Genomic DNA, 22,589 nt, shown 5'->3' on the forward strand with positions numbered 1-22,589 from the left:
GGGATTGAAGTTACAGGGGGTGTAAAACCCAATGACACTCTTGTTGTAGACATGGCAAATGGGATTGGGAGGTGCATTTGGGGCATAGATCTCAATGGCTCGAAGATGTCAGCCATTGGGCTCAATGAGGGTATTGGCCCATGTAATCTCTCTATCGTTGCTATGCTTGATTGTCTAATTGCTCCTTATTGAATAAGCACGTGTTTTTTTTTGCTTTTTATATTTTCTCGTAGCCCGTTACATCCTCAAGAGGCATGGCGTACTCTTTGTTGGGTCAAACGAGTGTCCGTTTGCCCTAATTAGCTTAGACGCTACATGCACGTGAATGACCTCTTAGAGATATTTTTACGAAAAAAGTGCATGCTAGTAACTTTCGAGATGGAAGTGGAGGTCCTAAAACCCATTTCTCGTCAGTCTTAAGACGAAATTGTTTTCCCAAAAATTTTGTCCCTGTTTTGCAGCATGTTTTTTAGGGTGTTTCAAACGGAATTTGGAAAAACTATGTATGAGAGAGTTGTAGTATTTTCAGAGTACTACAACTTTGTCTGCCTGAATCGTTAGTGATTTTGTCGTTTATACCCTCAAAAAGTAGCATGAATATGGTTTGAAGTCATTTTTGCGTTGTTTTTTACGATTTTTAGTGTTTGATTATTTTTACCTTGATTTCCAGGTCGAATTTTAAGGCTGCAGGTCGGAGACCAAAACGATCGATTTTGACTTCGAACGACTAAGACCAAATTTGAAGGCCCTAGAGCGCCTTCATCAGATTCACGATTTAGGAGATACGAGTGTCTACAGGGGTGTTTTTTTTTTGTTGACGAATCCCCTTTCATGTGAACTAGTAGGATGCAGTTCACGGTGTGAAGCGAACTTCACGCATTTTATCAAATTTAATTTTTTTTTTACTGTTTCACATCGTGAGATGCCTAGTGCTTCACACCGTGCCAGACTTCACGGTGCCAGACTTCACGAAAATAATAATATTTATATTATTATTATTTTAAATATTGTTCACGTCGTGAGATGCCTAGTGCTTCACGCCGTGTGAAATGCTTAGTGTTTCACGTCGTGAGATGCCTAGTGCTTCACGCCGTGTGAAATGCTTAGTGTTTCATGCCGTGAACCGGACTTTATGAAAAAATTAAATTTAATTTTTTTAATTTTATTTTTTTAATGTCACGTTGTGAGATGCCTAGTGCTTCACGTCGTGAACCGGACTTTACAGAAAAATTAAATTTGATTTGATTTTTTTTTTGGGCGCGGGACTGTTTCACGTTGTGAAACACTTGTTGGTTCATGCCGTGAATCACTTAGGACATGAACCGATTTTTAAAATTTTTTTTGGGCATAAACCCTTAAGCCGTGAGACCTTAAGGCATGAGAGTGCAAAAAATAGTTCACGCATGAACCATTTTTTTGATTTTTTTTAAGTCTACTCAGAAATATGAATTTCCTTGTTTAGGGGGGTTATTTTTTGAATTTAAAATTAAGGAGATATGGGCATTTTTCTAAAAAGGTAAGTGGGAATCAAAAAGTCAACCTTTTTATGACATCCCCTTACACCCTTCATAAATGACTCCCAAAATGGATAATTTGACAACTCATGGGCATCTACTCATTGAATGCTCATTAGCCTTAATGAGTTATATAAAAAGTTGATTAAGAACTATTCAAAGATTAATACTTTCTCTCTTACACTAATCAAGAGCTCTGATTAACCACTAATCTCTAATTAATTCACACAATTGAGCACGTCATTGGATAGAGCAAGGGAATGCTATGCTATGTGCATCAGCAAACGTGTAAATTAATCTAAAATAGGAGATTAATTAGACTCTTAATTTTTCTCTCTCGTTTTAAGATAAAATTAAGCAAAGAGAGTCAAATTCCTCAAATTGATGTAATTAGGTGTTTTGAAGCATGCAGATGCTCTCAAAACACTCAAAAACACTAATTTTGACTACTTACATGATCAATTTAGACCCCAAATAATACATTTTCTAAATTTTTGTTCCTTGAAGTGGATTAATTACTCTTAATGACAAAAAACAATCCATTAAGAGAAATTAGTCAAATTCAAGGGTTCTTTGATGGTTTTGAGAAATTTTTTGAAGGATTAAACTACTCCTAATGTTTGGTAACACTCTAATGCAAACAATTTCAACCAAAAACACACAAATTAAGCTAAAATTAATGATTTTAGTCCTATGCTTAACATTAAAGAGAGCTAACATTCACTAAAAAATGTATTCTATTGTATTGTTTGATGCAATGGATGCAAACTAAACCTAATACACTCTATGTGCAAGTCCTAAGAACATGAAAAACCATATTACAACAACAAAAATAACAAATTAAGCTAAAAATTAAGTAAAAAGCATTCTTTACAAAAACAAAAAAGAGAGCTATTCTACACCAAATCACCATCAAATCTACATCTTTTTCATGACCATTAATCAAGATAATGGGCAATGGGTAATGCGTAGATTAGAGGAAAAATGATGGAAAAAGCCAAGGGATGGCTCCCCGACAATGGCGCCAAAAATTTTATGGCTCACCTTGACCCCCTCGAAACATATCCAACAAGAGATTACCTGGTGAATTGCAACTGTTGTGAGGATATTTCCAATGGCCGAGCTCGTAACCCTTGAGATCTCCAAGCTCTACAACTCCTTCACAAGTAATTCCACTGCACCTCTTGCGAGCGTTGTCACACCGTCGCGTTGCACTACGGGTACTCGTCCCTCCTCTCACCTCACATCACTCACACACACTCACACACACTCACATCACTCACACATCACTCACACACACTCACTGGCATGTATTAGAGAGAGAGAGAGATTAGCAAGAGGATTAGCAAGACTCAATTACACAATGGGAGAGTATGTTGTATTATGAGAGAAATTCACTTAGATACATGGCCATAAGTGTTCACACTCACTTAAAAATTGTGGGGCCGACCGGGCACTTTAGGCTCATAAGAGGCCTAATGCTAAAATGGCTACTCTCATAATATATCCATGAAGTATATCACTTGGGACTTCATCCTACATGCTACCACATGGGAATTATCATAAATACTTCGTTACAATTGAGGAAGAGTGTATCTTTTCGCGTTACTCCTTACCCCGTGTTGAATTTCCCACTAACCCTCTCGATCTCGAGGAGTTGCTCTAGCAACGAACGCATCTCAACACAGGAAGCTTGATGAGGTGTATACTCTGAACCCCCAAGATGACTTAACACCATTTACTTATCACAATAATGTATTGGAATCTTTGTCAACTGTAGTACAAAGGCTTAATCCGAGCAGGGAACCCACTTTTAAAGCCAAAATTTATGTTTCAAGTACTTATGCAGATCACCCCTTTTGAGCCAACACGTAGGATCCTGTCGGAGGCCTACTCAACAATAGGGTTGAGGAGGCATACATATGTTCCTTACCCTCTCCGAGCACCAATGCCCGACATGGAAGAATTGATGCCGATGGGCAGAGAAGGAACCTTGTGGGAGAATGTGGCGTGGGGCACACTAAGCTAGCAAATCTGTTGGAAATAAGAGTGGTTACATTTATGATAAGTTATTGTTTCTACAGGTGGTGAAAGAAAAATCCATTGCATACACGGGGTGGGTATTATGCAATTGAAACAGATGGTGGGAACCCCCGCCTGGAAGACTTTGGCATACAACCTGACTGTTGTGCAAGGAGTACCTCACCATACCAGAATACATCTGGGAATACCAAAGCTGTGCACCAAACCAACGAGTTGACCCACTGTATATGCCAATCAAGTGGAGACTCACACCAATCCAATTCAAAGAAGCAAAATAGAGGGACTCACATGTATGCTACAACTTTCCAAAGTTCTCGCCATTGGAATTTTCGGATATATCCAGTCAAAGGAATCAAATGCTCACATGGATTCGATCATGGTGAAGAATTCTAGATCCAGACATAGTGGCTACGATTCAATTTTTGAAATTGATCATGGTTCTAATCAACCAGCCAAAAGAAAGATTCCCTAGTGGGGGACCCTGCAAAGTAGGTGCTGGAGTATTACCCCCTCTTGATGATGACTGCCAATTTGGGGCATTGCTGCCACCTTGGTTATTTTGGTGATTCGAGTTATTGGTGTTGGGGTTGTTACCTCAATTTTCCCTAACTTTGATGCCACACTCATCATCATCAACATGTCCAAACATTTGGTAATGAGTGCAATATCTATTCTTTTTGGGAATATTCTGCCAGTAGGGAGTGTGTGTCAAGGCAAGGTTTTTGGGATCATTGTTGTTTCCTTGAGGTTTGCCTTGATTACCTGGGTTGTTGTCCCCCTTCCCTTGCCACCCTTTGTGGGTATAGGTGGTATTGGAAACAAGGGCCCCCTCTTGGGTAGAGGAGGAGGAAGAAGATGGCTTTTTGGGGTGAAACTAGTCATGCAACCAAGTGAAGCGCAGGAATCGACACTCACACTCATACATGTTAGGCATAAGTTCTAAACTAATGGTCTGTGTGACAAAAGTAAAGAAACTATGTGGTAACTTGTCTTATACAAGTTAGGCATAGGTTCTAAACTAATGGTCTGTGTGACAAAAGCAAAGAAACTATGTGGCAACTTGTTTAATAATGTGATGACCTGGTCTTCGTGAGACTTAGCGGATCTAGTGGTGGCATGCTCTGTGTTAAGGCGTTGGTACTCACAGCAATCTTGACTTTCAGGTCATCCCCCTCTTTGATAGAGAATTTTTGGATTTGATGCTCGAGATCAATGCGACACGTGCAATCACATGCTGCATATCTCTCGTGCCCATCCTCTGTCACTCAGAGACATAGGGGAATTGCTGGAGTTGTGAATGAAACTCTAGTAGCAGGCAGCAGAAGGCCTTGCATGAGTTCCACTATGGCAAGGGTATTCCTAGCTTCCCAATAGCAGATGACTTCAGGAGGTGATAAGTGAGGGGTGGGGTTTCAGTTCAAGTCCCTTCACTAGGTTCAAGAACCTTGGGAAGTGAAAACCTATTCCATAAGGTTAGCCTAGGTGGTGTAATTAGATCCATTGAAATGAGTCTTTTCTGTTAAAGCATTTCTGGACATAAATACATAGAGGAAAGGAGATGGTGGGGTCCGGGATAGCTGGTACCCATATCCAAAGTGTAAAGAGTTAGGTGGTACTCCAGAATAACCACTAAGACCAAGCAAATGTGTAGGGCCTGGCGCGAGGGTAATCCATAATATTGGAAATATGGTTGGGCACTCGGCGCAGGTGGAATGCCTAGCTAAGGCACAAATTCTTGAGTAGGCACATAAACTGGTACTGGTGTAGTGCCTATGATGGGTTGGTAAACTACCTGATACCCTAGAATGCTGGGTGGAAACATAGTATGGGTGGGCATAGTGCCGAGAGATCCCTGTGTTGGGTAAAACCCATACGCAGGTCCCTGTGAGGGTGCAACCATCGCACCGGGTAATGGCTGCATGTCAACACCAGGAGGAAGAAACATGGGTGGGGTGGGAGAGTTTTGTGCTTGAGATTGTGCAATATTCCAAAACACATTAGGAGTAGGATAGCAGGACCAAATGAGAAAACAGTGTTACCTCCTTGTACACCAGTAGTATGGGAGCGTACTCTACTCCTAGACCCTCCTCTATTCGGGTTCACATTACTCCAGGGATCGAGGGTAGTAGTTGGTACCATATGCTGAACTTGTGCTGTAGAAGAAGACACCCAGGTAGTTTTAGGCACATAATCACTCAAAGGTACATATGAACCTAACACAGTCTCCGATTAAGTTGATGATGATGGATCTCCGAACGACCATGGTGGTACTTGTCATTTCTGAGAGAAATTCCCAAACCAAAGTCCAGGCTATCGGCTAGACTGAGCAACAGGGCTCTCCAGACGAGGCTATATACTCGGGTCTAGTACTAGCACACTAGCTGTAGGCATGTATCCCCCTCTGGAAGAGAAGTTTGATAAGCTCGGAGAGGAAGGTCGTGATGCCAAAGGTGTAGAGTGTGAGTAGGTGTAGATAGGCTAGCCGTCTCCCAATGTAAGACCTCAAAAAGGGCTCTCCAATGAGTAAGAAGTCCCATTCTCCATGTGGTCTAGATCTGAGTAAGGAGAATCAACTTCTGGTGACAAAGGCTGGTCCTCTAGAATCACAGGTAGACGATCCATGCTGTGTGCTCTCGAGGTCTTCAATCCCTTTTCTCATAATAGCTCTGATACCATGTGAGGGCAAGAGGACCATATGTGCAAGAGATCCGAGTAAATCAACATAGCATGAAGTGGATGAATGAGTGTATGTATAATGATGAAGTAATCCAGTACAAAAGGCCCTCTGATGTGAGGTGACTCTTAGTAGTAGACCGGCGAAGAAGTAAAGGAAGCAAGAGGCTTGGTCGATGACTAAGGCTCGCGTGGTCGAGGACATCGGTGGCACTCCGTGTGAAGTAGAGGTCGAAGGCTGCAATGCAGGAGGATTGTAGTAAATGCTGAATGTCGGATCCTCTAGAGTGGGCTCTCCTGATGAATGGTGTGAAGCCGGGAGCTGTAGGATCAATGAAACTCAAAGACGATGTCTACGTTGATCAGCCATACTGTTGTGTGTAGAAGGTAGAGCCAACGGGGTTGCTGCAGTGGTAGATAAAGACAATGGCTGAGCTATTGTGCAGAACTCTGCTGAACACCAGGTGATAGGGCGCTAAAGATGTGTTCAGCTGGATAACTGTGTGTTGAGTCGACGCCTGCACGTTGGTTGACGTATTGGTTGATGTGTGTGATCGACGAGTTGCAAGTAAATCAACAAAGAAAGTATCCCAGGTGGGGATTTCTACCCATGGCTTTTTCTACAAAAGCATGCCTATTTGCATTGGTGACATGTGGGGCTTCATTATACCATTGCATGCCTACCCATGCACATTCAACGAGGTTGATGATACACCAAGGTGTGCATCAACATGCAGTCCAAAAAGGAACTTCAAGAGCTACCATTAATAAGAACAAGGAGCTAGTTAAGGGGGCATTATTTGATCTATCATCCTATGGACCACATTAAATTCAAATGAATATCACAAAGCCTTATCATGGATGCAGTGGTGAGAACACCAAATACAATGGAAAATCAAATTGGACCAGTAGAGCTTAGAAGTCTTTTAGAAGAAATGCAACCTGTCATCCAAGCACATAGGTAAAGGCTTCCAGAATCTATATACTTTTAACTTTTTTGAGTGAAATTTTTCCCATCTAATGTTATTATTTCTTTCCTTCAACTTAGGTTTAAGAGAATGATTAAGGCTTCAAAGCATGGTGGTCACCCAAGTGGTGCAGAGTCAAGCATACTAGAGCTGAAAAGGCAATGTGCATATGAATTCTTTCATGAGAGTAGATTCCTAGGATAAGGGACAAAAGACCACAAGCATTGCTATGTATTTAATATGTCAACTCCTGGGCCATCATTAGGTTTCGACCTTGTGAGTAGGATGCATCGCTATGGGAATGGAGATTTGAGGTAGGCATGGCAGCACATGTTTATGACCCCAAGTATACTTTGTGATAGAACCTATATAATGTCCATGTTTTAAAAAGATTTTACATGTAATCATACATTGAAGTACATACTTTAGCCTGCAGGAGCTTATGGCAATCGCCAATTGCGAAATGAAAGAGGAAGACACAGATGCACAAGCAATGTTTTGGCAGATGCTTAATGAGGTAGTGGAGCAAAGGGGGCTGCCTAAACCACACTTTGTCGGCTTCATTGGGGACAGACAAGGCTCAAGAGAATTGGAGGGCTGTGTGAGGTCTATTTACAATGGTAGGCTAGATAAGAGAATGGAGAGGGTAGAGAAAGATCATGCTTGTTTCACATACATACACAACAATACGTGGTCAAGAATTACTACGACAAGCATCAACTTTTATGGAAATGGAGGTGTTTGAAAAGTGAAGAGGATGCCTTAGCTAAATACAGATATATAAGTGCATGGTGGGGTAATGGCAAAGTGGTAAATGGAAATATCCCTTCTATGGATTGTTGGCTGAGCTGATGAAATGTACGAAACCCTATCATTAGAGAAAACAACTTCTTGGGGTGAGAAGGTTTTTAAATGTTTTGGATTTCTTAACCTGCGTGTCTTTGCACATTGTTCAAAACTTAGGAAGTGGTCTTTGATTTTTTTAATTTAAAAAAAATATTGTGAATAGTTTTGATACGACCTTGTGAACAGTGAACTGATAATCGACTTTCATTATACTAACCAATAAAAATAGAATTCACTTTTTCTGATTCAAACAATGAGTGTTTACCTCGTAAAAAGGGAAGGATCATGCGAACTCTTTCTCTCTACCGCACTCTCTCCAAGTTTGAAAGCACCAAAAAAAGGGGAAGGTGTTCCTATGAAAAATCTTTTTTTTTTTGCATGCACGGAAAAAAAGAGAGGTATTCCTTTAATCACTACTTTTTGCATGTAACGAAAAAAGGAGAGTTCCCTATTGAAAGTGACCAAAAAAAAAGGGAGAGGTCCCTATTGAAAGTGACAAAAAAAGGTGAGGTCCCTATTGAAAGTGACAAAAAACGGTGAGGTCCCTATTGAAAGTGACAACAAAAAAAGGAGATGTCCCTATTGAAAGTGACATGGAGAGGCTATAAGTAGACCACCTTAAAACTATATAAGGGTATGTCTTGGAGCTCATTAGATCTACCATAATTTCTAGTCCCTTAACAAGTTGTTCCTGTCTCCCTCTCTATCTCTCTCTCACATCAATCCCATACCCTCTATCTCTCACCCTCTCATCCTTCCAACATGTCTCACCCTCTCATCCTTCCAACATGTCTAGCTCAAGCAGAACTATGCCAAATATCAAATATGCCATCACCATAGTCTTGTCTAAGCAAAGGGCTCAGATGAAAGACAAGCCAGAATGAACATGAAGTGTTGCAGCGCATGTAGTTGAGTGTAGAAACACAAAAGCTACGGAGCAAACTCAATGAAGATGGTCCGTTTTGAAGATGGAGATGTATATCAATGGAATTTGAAATTGAGTACTACAATAGGGAGTTGGCGTGCATATGGCTACATAAGTGACAAACAAAGAATCTTTTCTTTGAAGAGGAGCTTAGGAAGAAAAAGCAAGAAAAAGACACCTAGTTTAGAAGTGGAAAAAAGACCATGTAGTGTTGCCATGAATTAAATAAAAGAGAATAATCATGGTAACTAGAAGATGTAAATAGTCTTGCTCCTATCGGTTGGAGATCTCTTGTTTGTATGGACTTTTTTGTTCCTAATAAATGTGTATTTTTTAATTGTAATTTTGTGTACATGTAGTTATTTCAGAAAGTATGGTATTGTTTATTTTTTTCGTCATTCGTTCTCCTCTCCTTAAAGTTAAGATTTTGAGTATTTGCGTGCAAATAAATCTATGTTTGAAAGAGAGAGGAGGGAGAAGAGAAGGAGGAGGAGTCATAAAATGCATGGTTAGAGAGTGAGAGAAGGTGAGAGAGACAGATATAGAGAGGAGGGAGAAGAGAGGGAGGAGAAGTCAGAAAATGCATGGTTAGAGAGTGAGAGAAAGGTAGAGGGAGAGATATAGAGAGAATGATAGCAAGATAGATAGAGAGAGAGAGAGAGAGAGAGAGAGAGAGAGAGAGAGAGAGAGAAATAGAGAGATGGAAATATATACAAAGAGATACATACATACATACATACATACATACATACATATATATATATATATATATATATATTGGCAGTTCATTACATGTGATGAAAAGGAGCTAGATATCGTTAAAGAAAATTTTACCCCCCAACAAGTGCATGCATATAAAGCATGTCATGAAAAAGCTAAAAAGATACTATATTAGTTGTGTGCTCTATCAGTGTGACAAATTCTATGATTATGCATATACAGGATGCACAAACACTTAAGGAGGCCGGGGACACCTTGGTGAATATGTACCACACAAACGCCCAAGGAGGCTTGGGACACCTTGGTGAAGATGTACAACATAAACATCCAAGCTTGGAAGATGCAGCTAAAGTAGGAGCTACATAATGTGACCAGAGGAAAGCTGACTATAAACGACTACTCAGTAAAGGTTAAAGGGTTTGCAAATTCCCTTGCTCTTTCTTGGAAGATGCAGCTAAAGTAGGAGCTACATAATGTGACCAGAGGAAAGCTGAGTATAAACGACTACTCAGTAAAGGTTAAAGGGTTTGCAAATTCCCTTGCTCTTTCTTGGAGGTAGACGCAATGTTATTTCCTATGTTAAGACTATCGGCGGGCACTACTTGTGCAATCCTAGCTTGGCTGCTTCTATTAGATCACAAATAGATAATGATGGTATGGTTTCCATGACCTTGGATGGTCTTGCAAATAGGTGGAAGAGGCCACTCTAGAGGCAGGGGGAGCTAAAGAGGAGCTAAGGCAACGAAATCAGAGTACAAATAGCATAGAGTGTTATTGTTGTGGCAAACTAGGGCATATGGTAAAGGACTACTATAAAAAGAAGAATGATATTAAAAGTGGAAAGTTATAACAAGGCAACTATGCATCATCCAAGTAAATAGGGTTGGTGATGATAGAAGTGAGCAGTTATTTGTGATGCAATATATGTTCAATTCCATAACACGAGATGTGTTAGGATATAGAGATGTTTGGTATATAGATTCTGGCATCTCTAACCACATGACCAATCATGGTGAGTGGTTTAGAGACGTAGAAAATGGAAAAATGAGGTTATGTAGAAACAAGTGATGATACTGCATATCCCATTTATGTATGCTGATAAAGTGCCATTATCCATATAGAATGAAAAAATGAAGTACTTGGTAGATGTACTTCATGTTCCAAATATTACGAAGAACCTAGTTTTTGTTGGACATATGGTTGAGAAGGATAAAGGGTAAAAGAAATGGCAGGATATTTACTTTGGATGTGAACATGGGGGATGGGCATGGAGTGGGCATGGAGTGGGCTTCTTAGAGCCGGATTTTTTTTACAACCAATCTCTCTCATGTCTTCTCTCTCTTATCCCTATGCCTCCTCCCTCCTCCTAGCCTAGCCTAGCCCTGTTAGGCCCCCTCCAACCCACCACAACCAACTACTAAGATTTTCTTTTAGACTTTCTAGATGTTTAGCTTTTGGAATTTTTAGGCAATGCACCTATAAGAAAACCCACCTATAGCAACTCTCTACCATCCATGGTAAGGATCACTCTATCCACTCATTGGGGAGACAAAGCAAGTAGTAAAAGGAGGGTTTACAACCTATTTGTCAATGTTGGTTGTTCATAGAATCAATGGTTCATCTAAGGTGGTGTTTGTTTTTTTTTGAGGCAGTCTTGCTGATATCGGATTGTGGATTGGTTGGCAACAAGTTGCGGGTTGCCTCAGTGGGTCAGAGGGGAGTGATCACTATTTGACTACTGAAGTCTACCTACAGTCGCTTTCCCATTGAGATGCACCGCAAAGTGATCGCTTCATTAAACTCATCTCCTCGCCACCACACTGAGTTGGATTTATTAAGGCCCCACCACTCCCTTGGCTTGCCCTACATGCCCTAGGCTAGGGCCATGGGGCTACATCCCATAAGCCAATGTGCCCCAGTAGCCACACCCCATGGGTTAGTGGCTATGCCCCCCTTTTTATTTTTTATTTTATTTTCTATTATAAAAATTAAGTATTAAGAAAATTTATTCAAAGAGGAGGGGAGGGGATAGTTTGAAATATTGAAAATATGGAGTGTGAAAACCAAAAAAAAAGGGGGATAGTTTGAAAATTTGAAAAGGTGGGGGGTCAGAGAAAAGTAAAATTGCAGGGGGGAGGGGGTGTAGCTTGAAGATTTGAAAAGTTGAGGGGGTTTGGGGGAAAAATTAGAATCGAGAGAGAGGGGGGGAGGTAGCTATTTCAAAAATTAAGGACACTGAGAGGTTTTATATAAAGAAAAGTATGTGTGTGGAGAGGGGGTGGCGTATATGTGTGTGGAGAGGGGGCTGCATACATATGTGTGTATTGGCATATTTGTGCACATGCATACAAATGTGTGTGTGTGTGTGTGAGTGTTGGCATGTTTGTGCATGTGTATATAAATGTGTGTGTGTGTGTGTGTGTATTGGCATTTGGTGCACATGCATACAAATGTGTGTGTGTTGGCATTTTTATGTGCGTGCATACAAATGTTTGTGTAGAGATGGTAGAAATGGTTCTCCATTTTTGCTTAAGCTTTGGGGTTGCCATTAGAGGTACAGCTTTTGGTCTTCACTCCATCTTTGCTTTGGCATTTGTTGGCATGATTGTAAGGCTTGTGGTGCAAGTTTTCTTGAATTCAGAACCCAAATATAGGGGTTCCCTTCGTAGAAGCCTTGCACCCGTAATAGCTTGGTTAGGACCTAATAAAATGTCGGCTCTATTGGGCTCAAACTAGGGTGGTTCGTGCAGATACTTGACTTTTTTTAGCTTAGGACAATAATGGGGTGCAGTCCATGAGGTCTTTGGACCCAGACAAAGGGTTTTCATTGTAGTAGCAGTGAGCTTCTAACATTTTATAATAGGGATCTAACGAGGCATAGGTTATGGTAAAACTCCCATATGTGAGGCTCTCACTTGGCATCTTTATGATCAATGGATTGACTTATGGTTGTGTGCTTAGGCATTGTACATTCCTTGGCTATCCAAGGTACTCTTGGGTATCCACTCCTTCTTGGGTGACTTCCCTAAAGGTTGTTGAGGTTAACATTTATGGGGTAGTCTTTATCTCCACTGTGGTGAGGCTTTGGATTTCCATGATGGTTTAAAGGGATAGTCAGGCTAGAGGAGTGTTGAGTTGTTACGTTGTGGTAGTCGCCACCCATAGCACAAGAGGTCAAGGAGCTCTAGGTCACCACCCCCAACCATAGAGGAATGTGGATAAGTATCCACATTATTGGGCTTATATAGTGGCCTGCCTGCACACACTAGCTCGGCCGCCCATGGTCCTCTGACCCAGGCACCTCACCCCTGAACCCTTGACACACTTGCCACATGCGCTCTAGCTTGCGGACTCTGTGTTTGTTTGAGCTCCACCGTTGTTGCTACAGGCAACTCATGCATGCCATTATAGGCTACGTGACATTTACCCCCCCTTCTAAAGAGTTTTCATCCACAAACAAACTAGGGAAAGTTGTTGGTAAGCATATATTCTCACTTGAGACCTTTTTTGACCTATTTTTTTCACTTAACGATTTCTCATCAATACACAGTACACCTTGTGTTGCAGTCTTTGAACCTAAGAATTCTCCTTGGTTCATGTGGAAGCGCGATAACTCCCGGGACTCAACTACAACTTTAAGACAAACTACGTTGTCTTGGTGATGCATTGTTTTCACATGCCACTGACATGAAAAACTAGGTGTACTCGAGAGCTCTCCGGAAGCTCAATTTTGTAGACTATGCTATAGACCATTTGTAGACTATGCTACTAAATATTTGTAGACTACACTACCATGCTATGCTGCCAACTTGTTGACTCTTCTCCTTGCATATCTCTACAGCCATAGGAGATTTAGACTAGATTCCATAAAACAACGTAAATGGAGCAAAACTAGTCATCATGAGAACAACAAAAAATAGATTTCAAAGGTGAGAGGTACTCCTCTCCATTAGATTATTCATATATGCACAAGCATATGCTCTAGAACCTTGTTGGGTTTCTAGATTGACTACCATCAATCTACAGATGGTTGATTTCACTCTTACTTAGAGTGATATTTAACCTTTGAAGATTTTCCTTCCAAACATCAATCTACAGAGATGGTTGATTTTACTCTTACTTAGAGTGATATTTAACCTTTGAAGATTTTCCTTCAAAGATGACTATCAAACTTATTATCAATCTACGGATGGTTGATTTCACTCTTACTTAGAGTGATATTTAACCTTTAAAGATTTTCCTTCAAAGATGACTATCAAACTTTCCATCTCTACCCAACACTATATCTGCGTGGGCAGGCTATACAGTTTGTAGAGATGTTTAATAAAGAGCCTTTCGAGCTTAGATGTTTTCATGTCTTATAAGTTGGTGGTCAAATGTTGAACTTTTTACTTTTTCCTTTAAGAAGAGTTTTCATCTGTGCGAAAATGGTTCAGAAAGTTGTAAACAATTGTCTGTGTGTAGACCATATGGTCATCTACGTCTGTAACTTCCCTAAGTACTATGACAAGGAAAGTAGGACACACAGCACATATTTTCCTTAAGTACTATGACCAAGGAAACCTGCAACACTCGTGTTTCATTTGGAACACCAAACCATAGTTGCCACTTGCAACTATGAAAGATATCAATAAAAAACAAATTGCTACTAAGGCATCGAATAACATGATGCCTTTAGTATATGCCAGAAGTTCTCAAATCCTCAAGACCTCATAATAAATGTGCTCCAACATTCAAGGAATTCCTTTACATATTCTATGACATCAAAGATGTTTTTTTCTTGTGGTTAGAAACCATATGGACTTTAATTCAACAAATTTGCACAACTATTATGTCTTTTAGTAAATTGTTCTATAATGTGGTAAAGTTCAATAGACCACATAGTTTAAGAAAAGCTACACTTTTCTCTCTCCAAAAGACCTTGCATTCTTCCAAGAACAGTTTACACATCTTACAACGAAGATTATTAAAGAAAAAAACTTGCCACGACCGTTCCACACTTACCACAACTGTATGATCCTAAAGCCACAAGCATATGCTCATAGGCGTACGGACGTACGTCTAAAAAATAACTTTTTTTGGAAAAAAAATTGCCATGCCCATTCCACACTTGCCACAGTTGTAGCATCTTAAAGCCACGGGCGTACGCTCATAAGCATACAAATGTATCATCCTAAAAAAAACTTTTTTTAAAAAAACAAAATTTTAAAAAAATTTGCCGCGGCTGTACCATCCTAAAGCCATGGGCGTACACTTATAAGCGTATGAACGTATCGTCCCAAAAAACTTTTTTTGAAAAAAAAAATAAAAACTTGTCACAATTGTACCATCCTAAAGCCACAAGCATACGCTCATAAGCGTACAGACGTACCGTCCTTTAAAAAAACTTTTTTAAGAAAAAAAACCTTGCCCAACCGTTCCACACTTGTTACGACCGTACCATCCTAAATCCATAGTTGTACACTCATAAGCGTATGGACATACTGTCCTAAAAAATCTTTTTTTGAAACAAAATTTTAAAAAACTTGCCCACGGCCATTCCACACTTATCACGGCCGTACCATCCTAAAATCACAAGCGTACTCTCATAAGCATACGAACATACCGTCCCAAAAAAAAATTTTGAAAAAAAAACTTGCCATGGTTGTACCATCCTAAAGCCACGAGCGTACGCTCATAAGCGTACAAATGTACCATCCCAAAAAAAATGAAAAAAAACTATTTTTAAAAAAATTTAAAAAAACTTGTCACCTCTGTACCAAACTTGCCCATGGTCATAAACTCCTATTTCGGGTTCGTGCACGCACCGTTAAAACTTTTCCAAGTTTTGACGCACACTATGGACACCTTTCGGTCATGGCTACAAGCCCCAAGTGCCTCCATTCCATTGGGTGGCACCCCCACCATTGCACATTCACATGTGGTAGCCACGCCACACACGTTTGGCCGTGAGGGTGAAATGATTTAGATGCACCTCCATACATGCACCCTGACATGAATAGATTTAGATGCACCTCCATACATGTACCCCGACATGAATAGACGTCCCACGCACACCCACGTATCTCCCCCTCTATCAGCAGATCTATTCCCACCTCCCACCCACATACCACCTCCCCTTGAGCCACAGCTCGACATTCCGAGCTTAGCACAAGCTCTAGGAAGGGGAGGGTCCCAACAATTGTACCCTTAAACCTCATATACACAACCCATGTGGGAGAAAATTTTCAAACTTCTACTGAAATTCCATAGAGTTAGAGATCCCGCATTCCACCTAGTGCAATGGTTCCAATCCTTAGACCCTCTGCACAACACAAAGGCACTTTTAAAGCAGTGAGAGAGGCCTTCATTCTTGGGTTTGCACCCTACGGGCCCAAATGGAGGCCCATCATCAAACTATTCCAATTGGAACAAAAACCAGATGAAACCTTACGCGATTACATTACACTAAGTACCTTGATTCGCGTTTGCGAAGAAAGGGAAAAATTGAGTGACAAGCACTTAATGGATCGTTTCCTCCTCGGCTTGCACAATCCAAGACTTCACAACCACATGTTGGTAAAGGATCCCTCCACCTTTGATCAAGCCTGCAAATGGGCGATCTATCTCGAGGATGACAACATGCGACCAGGCTATTCCACGCAATTGGCCACCGCACCATGCCAACCCAAAGCTCATTTGTAACATTACCCTCGTCTTCTCCTGGGCACCATGCATTACTGGTGGCACCACCCCCAACTAACCACTCACCCATAGCGCCACGACCTTCTCCACCAATGCCCATTTTTCCATTCCAACCATTGCCTCTCTAGGCAAACCCCATTGATCATGGAAAGATTCAAACCAGGTCCATTTTTAAACCCCTGGAGCCCATGCGCTCCGCCATCCCTAAGGCACCCATAACACCTCATCTCCCTTTGCATATGCCTCCCATGGACCCTAAACCAATTGTGCACACCATCAGTGCACCCACAGGGAAACCACCTCTTCAATGTTTCTTTTGCCAGTTACCCCATCGAGCGGCTGAATGCCCTCAAAAGAAAGGCCTGCCAGTGACACCACAATGTCACGATTGTGGGATCAACCGTTACTTTAAGGATTTCCCTTTGTAATTAGTTTCTCACTCCACAGTCGAAGGCATGCCATGTTGAGATATCGAGCTCATCCAGTGAGGCGGTGGAAACTGATGACCCGCCTGGGGGGATAGGCCCCACACTTACACCACTGGCATGGTTGGTGAGATCATGGGTGATATGCGGCCAGTGGGATGACAAGTTGTGTGACAGCCATTCTAGAGACTGGCATAGTTATAGCTTCCAGCTCATTTAGTTGGGTTCACACTATTCTAGAGACTGGCATAGTTATAGCTTCCAGCTCTAGTGGGGTTCACACTATAGAGAACCCTAGTATGTATTTGGTTGAGTACCTTTTCATATCGTGTGTACTCTTATCTTTTGTATATGGTGTGTTGAATGTTGTGTGAAGAAGAAGAAGATTTTCAGCCTCTCACCTTGTGTGTTCTCTTTTAGAGTTTTGTGAGTGTGTGTGTGCTTGCAAGAGCTCAAGCTCTCTTCTCCTGCATCTTTTCATGCCATCCCTTAACATGTTGAGTGTTTAGCATATGGGAATATATCCATTGTCCCATTGAATGTCATCACACGGTTTTGCAAGCCAAACTCAAGAAGGCCACATCCAAAAAGAAACAACACTCTAAGCACATTGGCCATAGTGAAGATCGGGTTAACAACCACACACTGGCTCAACAAAGACCACATCATCCTCCTCCAGGAGCGATGATGCCACTCCCCCATGCAACCCCCCAAAAACTCACCAAACGGCAAAAATGATTGGCTGCATATCCCAATCCCATCCTCTTCCTTTCTTCCCAAATCCAAATGCCAATTGGAACCTTGTTAAAAGGAAATCTACATTTATGGAATGACCTTAGATATTAGATGGAACAAAAACTCTAGGCTTCTGTGGAGGAGAGAGCTAACTCAGATTCCTCGGATGAATCTGAGTCCCATCATCCTGAACTACTCCATCACCACAACCCATAACCCAAAGGTGCACTGACAATTCAAGTAAATGCATTGGGTCACTACTTTGAAGGTGATGACATAAGCATAAATGGAGGTGATGGCATAAGTATCCTCACAAGAACATGCTAGGAAAATTGGGGCCTTGATCCCACTACATTGCTGATAAAGCATGCAGATAGGAAATCTGCACGACCCTTGGGCCTTGCGCATGACCTCAAGGGTAAGAGTCTATGACATGAACTTCCACCTCACATTTGTAGTCATGAACTTTCATAATGCCACCTATGACAGCATCCTGGGCAGACCCTTCATGTGACAAACATGACTAATCCATGACTACGACACACATCATGTCTACCTCCGCAAAGGGACTCAAATGCTCAAAGTAAATTTATATACCTGGCACTCACATCCCATGGCCAGAGGTCCCTTTTCCAAAGACTATGTGACCACCGCCAGGAGTGATGATCTCTTTGTTTGCGATGCCTGTCATCAAGCCCTTGATGACGCACAGGTGCCATACATGATCGCTTCTGTCAATAGTGACAAAGTCAACCATGACTCGATGAAAATTTTGGCTACACTTGATATCATCCCTGATCGCAAACTCGGCATGCAATTTGTGCTCCCAAACAGCCATTACCTTCATGAACCCTACAAGACCATTACCTCGTTTAATACCCTGAGTGTAAGCATAGCTCCCCAACACGAAATGACCACCCTTCAGGTCTGGTTGGATTTTCCCTTTGGCAGAAATATGCAACAAAACATGCTTTGTTGTCTCCCATAGCCACAATCATTTTCCATAGGAAACATGGGTCTCCCTAGGTAAACCATCTCTTTATAGTGCATATGCCATAATTAAACTGCCTAGTGGACAACATATACAAAGCCTTGGGTCTTTTACACAAACTATACATACTGTCTCTAACCCATTGGCTTGTAAGTTTTACGTGGTTTCCCTATACAGGTGAGACAAAAGAAGCAATCATCCTTGGAGGAAGCTAGGTCCAGAACGCTACAAGTAAAATCAACTTCGTTGACCACACAACTACCCTCAAGCTTCCCCAAGGGCAAGGTCACAATGATTCTCTGGGATGGGTTGTGCATTGAATCCGATCCTCTGCCTGCACCAACTGCTTCCAAAAAAGGTACTCTCTCACCCCCAACAATAATTGGTAAGCCTTCCACCCCTCTTGAACTTCCACCAAAACTAAGCCCACCAAGAATATGGATTAGACTCCCGACAGAGAATGGTCAATAGTGAGAAGCTCACATATATCCTATGGTCCACACCAATCTCATATTCTTGGAGACATGGAAAACTCTTGGAAAACCCACACTTACACAAGAAAACACTTACATTCAAATTTCACATGAAATGCATTTAATGAGTGTTGGGTATTTCCTAAAATTTCTATAGGAAATAATAAATTGGAAATCAATGACAAAAAAGCCATCGTCCTCTTGCAAGAGGATATCATACACACACCCTCACCCTTAATTGCCCTTCCCCCTCATGTCCCATCCTCCTCCCACTGGCAGTTTCCCCTGCTACCACACCTTGTGCCTCACCAAAGCTGGTCAAATGGGCACTGTCGACATTATCCAACAATGCCAATCAAGCTTCGTTGTCAACATTCCCCCTCAACTCTATATCCTCGACCACCCATACCGCAAGCACCCCGACCTCATACCTTTATCATGACAACCAATAGTGGGTGACCAAGAATCTTTTTATGCAGCTTAGGGGTTCTATGATGGCTACATAGAACTCTGGATCCCCAAAAGGCCATCTCCAAAACCCAAGCACAAGAAGCCAATTAAGCCAACAAAAACCAACCCCAATCCAAAGCTTCAACGTTGGCTAGTAGTCCCTGACCACCTGTTATGAGCATAAGGCTACTTTAAAGGCAAGACTCACCTCTGGCTACCCAAGAATGCCACCTGTGCTCATCCAAACACAACAACTCCCCAAGGAGCTACAACAAAAGTCCTAACGCCCGAAAGTTAGGCAACCCCAAGCACAACGTAACCAACAATGTTGGGTGCCTACCAATGTGCTCAAAACTCAAGGCTTCCATGAAGGCAACACACACCTGTGGCTCCCCAAGCCACAGTCAAAAGCCTAACCTCAGTGTCGACAACCTACAAACACCAAGAAGCCTCGTCGACCAAACACCAAGAAGCCTCATCAACCACGGAACAATGGGTTCCCAAATGTCTCTTAGACACCCAAGGCTTCAATGATGGCAACTCCATCATTTGGCTCCCATGGCATAACCCTCAACAGTTCACCCACCAAAGCACACCAACCATGTCCAATCTCACGACAAAGATGGTTTGGTAACCAATAGGCAAGTCCCCTCTTCCTCAATTAAATCCTACGGACTTGCCCACATCCAACCCATGGGCACTCCAAAACTCAATTCGCCCAGCCCTTTCAACCAAAGGAGCCTAGTCCATGATGCTCCACCCTGCTCCTTGACTTCGTCACCACAAACCAAGGGGTAGTGCCACAAATATCAGAGCTTCTCCAACCACTCAAAGATAAACTCAAGGGTAAGCTCACAAATCTAGCCAAATGGGCTACTCATTACAAAACCCTCTTTAGGGGTGCTAAACCATATAAGTACATGTAAGTCCTCACCCACATGAGGACCACCCAAAAAAAAACACAAAGAGTCTCTAGGTGATTAACAATATCTAGGTGATTAGGACCACGGGCACACATTTTGCCCTCACCCATGCTTGCACAACACCTGCAATTCTCACAAGGCTATGTCCTATGCGCACACACCGCATAAAGCTTAATCATCGACAACCATCCATGTACATAAAGCTTAATCATCGATAGCCATCCATGTACATCTCTGGATGGAGGGACCATGGTGGGTGCAAGCTTAGTCAATGGTATGACCCATCGCCTGGGTCTTCTTAATCACCATCCCTTTACCCGAATAACTGTGCTTCATGCCTAATCCATCCTACCCATAACTTCTTCTTCAGCTTAACATCTTTGGATCTTCACCACCAACTACCACTCCTATCAACACAGGATCCCAATTCCATGAGCTACAATGACAAAAGAAGACAACTCACAAAAATAAAAAGAGAGAACACCGCAACCCGATAACTCAACATCCACGAGAGCCAAGATACCCATTACGATGTCTTGACAAAGATGTTAGAGCTTCATGAACATCGCCATCGACATACAGCATCTTGAAGCGCAAGTAGTTTCCATGCACATTGCCTCCTTGTCCCTCTAAAATTGCCCCCTCACCACTTCCCTCTAAAATTGCCCCCTCACCACTTGATTACTAACACCATTGTTTTACTAACCCCTCCTTAATAAGACCACCTACCCCTTGGATAGTGGTCATTAAGTATTTCGTGCTAGTCTACTCATTCAAGTAATCTAACTCCTCTAAAGAGGATGTCCCGTCTCGCAAAGGCAACAAAATAGAAAAAACACCGAAAACAAAATAAAGAGTACTACTAGCCCCATACAAGCAAGCCAACTCACGAGCCCGTACCACTAGCTAGATACTTAATCGTCATTGCTCCACTAACTTATTTCCATCTTGCTAACTCCCCCACCCCCTCTCATTTCTAGAGAGATATGAGAACTAACCAAGTACGACACTTCCTCGCGTGCCTTGACAACCTCTTACCGATCATGAGGACGTGATCGAGTTTAGGAAGGGGAGTATGTTAACCACATATTGGTTAACACATTCCTATGACAACTATGTCCGCACACTATGTAATGGGTGCCCGCACTATATATTGTAAATCCCATCATTTGATGAGGAAAATGTCCTAAAGACGCTCCCAAGTATTGAGCTTCAAAGGACAGACAAGAGAATCTTGGTCAGTTGGGCAAGCCATGGAGAAAAGCCTTGTTACTATGTTTTGGGCACCTCGGGTCACTTACTCCTGGGTGGCCTAGTGGGAAAAGGATTGGAACTATAAAAGCCAATTTCTCTTGTTTGTAATGGATTCTCCCATTTGCGCAATAGAATTGGAGTGTTCTCTCTCCATCTCTCGCAACTCTAATCTAGCATGTGTGGTTTGCTTAGGGTTAGGTTTTGGGAGTAATTAGTTCTAATCACTTGTTCTCTCATGCTTCCCTCTTACTTCTTCTCTCCCTCTTGCTTGAGTGATTAGGCTACCAATGCAATCGTCTTCCACAGAGATCCCACACGATCTTTATGAGAGAAGTTGCACCACCCATTGGATAGAGCAACCACCTCGGTGTGACAATGAGTGCAGGAGGAGGGTGGTGAGATGAGCGGCTATGGCGGAGCTCTTGAGCCTAGCTCAAGCTCGGTGGATCGGCAACTTTCCACAATAGGTTAGGGTGAGCTTAATACTCTCTGAGGTCAACCATAACTCTATAGACAAGTTTATGGGCTATCTATGGTCACATCCAAAAGCTAATAGCACCATCGAGACACACCTCTACAAATGTGGTCTCACTGGACACCTCTACTATGTGAAACAATATTGTAAACCATTTCAATTATGGGAAATGATTTACTATAAAGAAATAAACAAGAAATTCTTTATCGCTTACTCAGTCTTTATATACATATGTTACGATATGTGGATTAGGTATGCCTCCAACACACCTTACATGAATAGACAAACAAAATCAATCACTATACTTTGAGACTACTTTGACATGAATAACACAACATTCAGTTCGTATTCAATAACAATATGAAGTTCGGCGTACAACAAATATTTAATTATTGCCTCCTCATTACAACGGCAATACACTACCTACCTTTAGGTGGCAAGATACTACCCAACTGTAATTGATGACAACAAAAAATAACGGGTCCTGTAT

Source organism: Cibotium barometz, chromosome 39 (assembly GCF_041138505.1).
Source record: "Cibotium barometz isolate CiBa-2024 chromosome 39, ASM4113850v1, whole genome shotgun sequence".
Taxonomy (NCBI): Eukaryota; Viridiplantae; Streptophyta; class Polypodiopsida; order Cyatheales; family Cibotiaceae; genus Cibotium; species Cibotium barometz.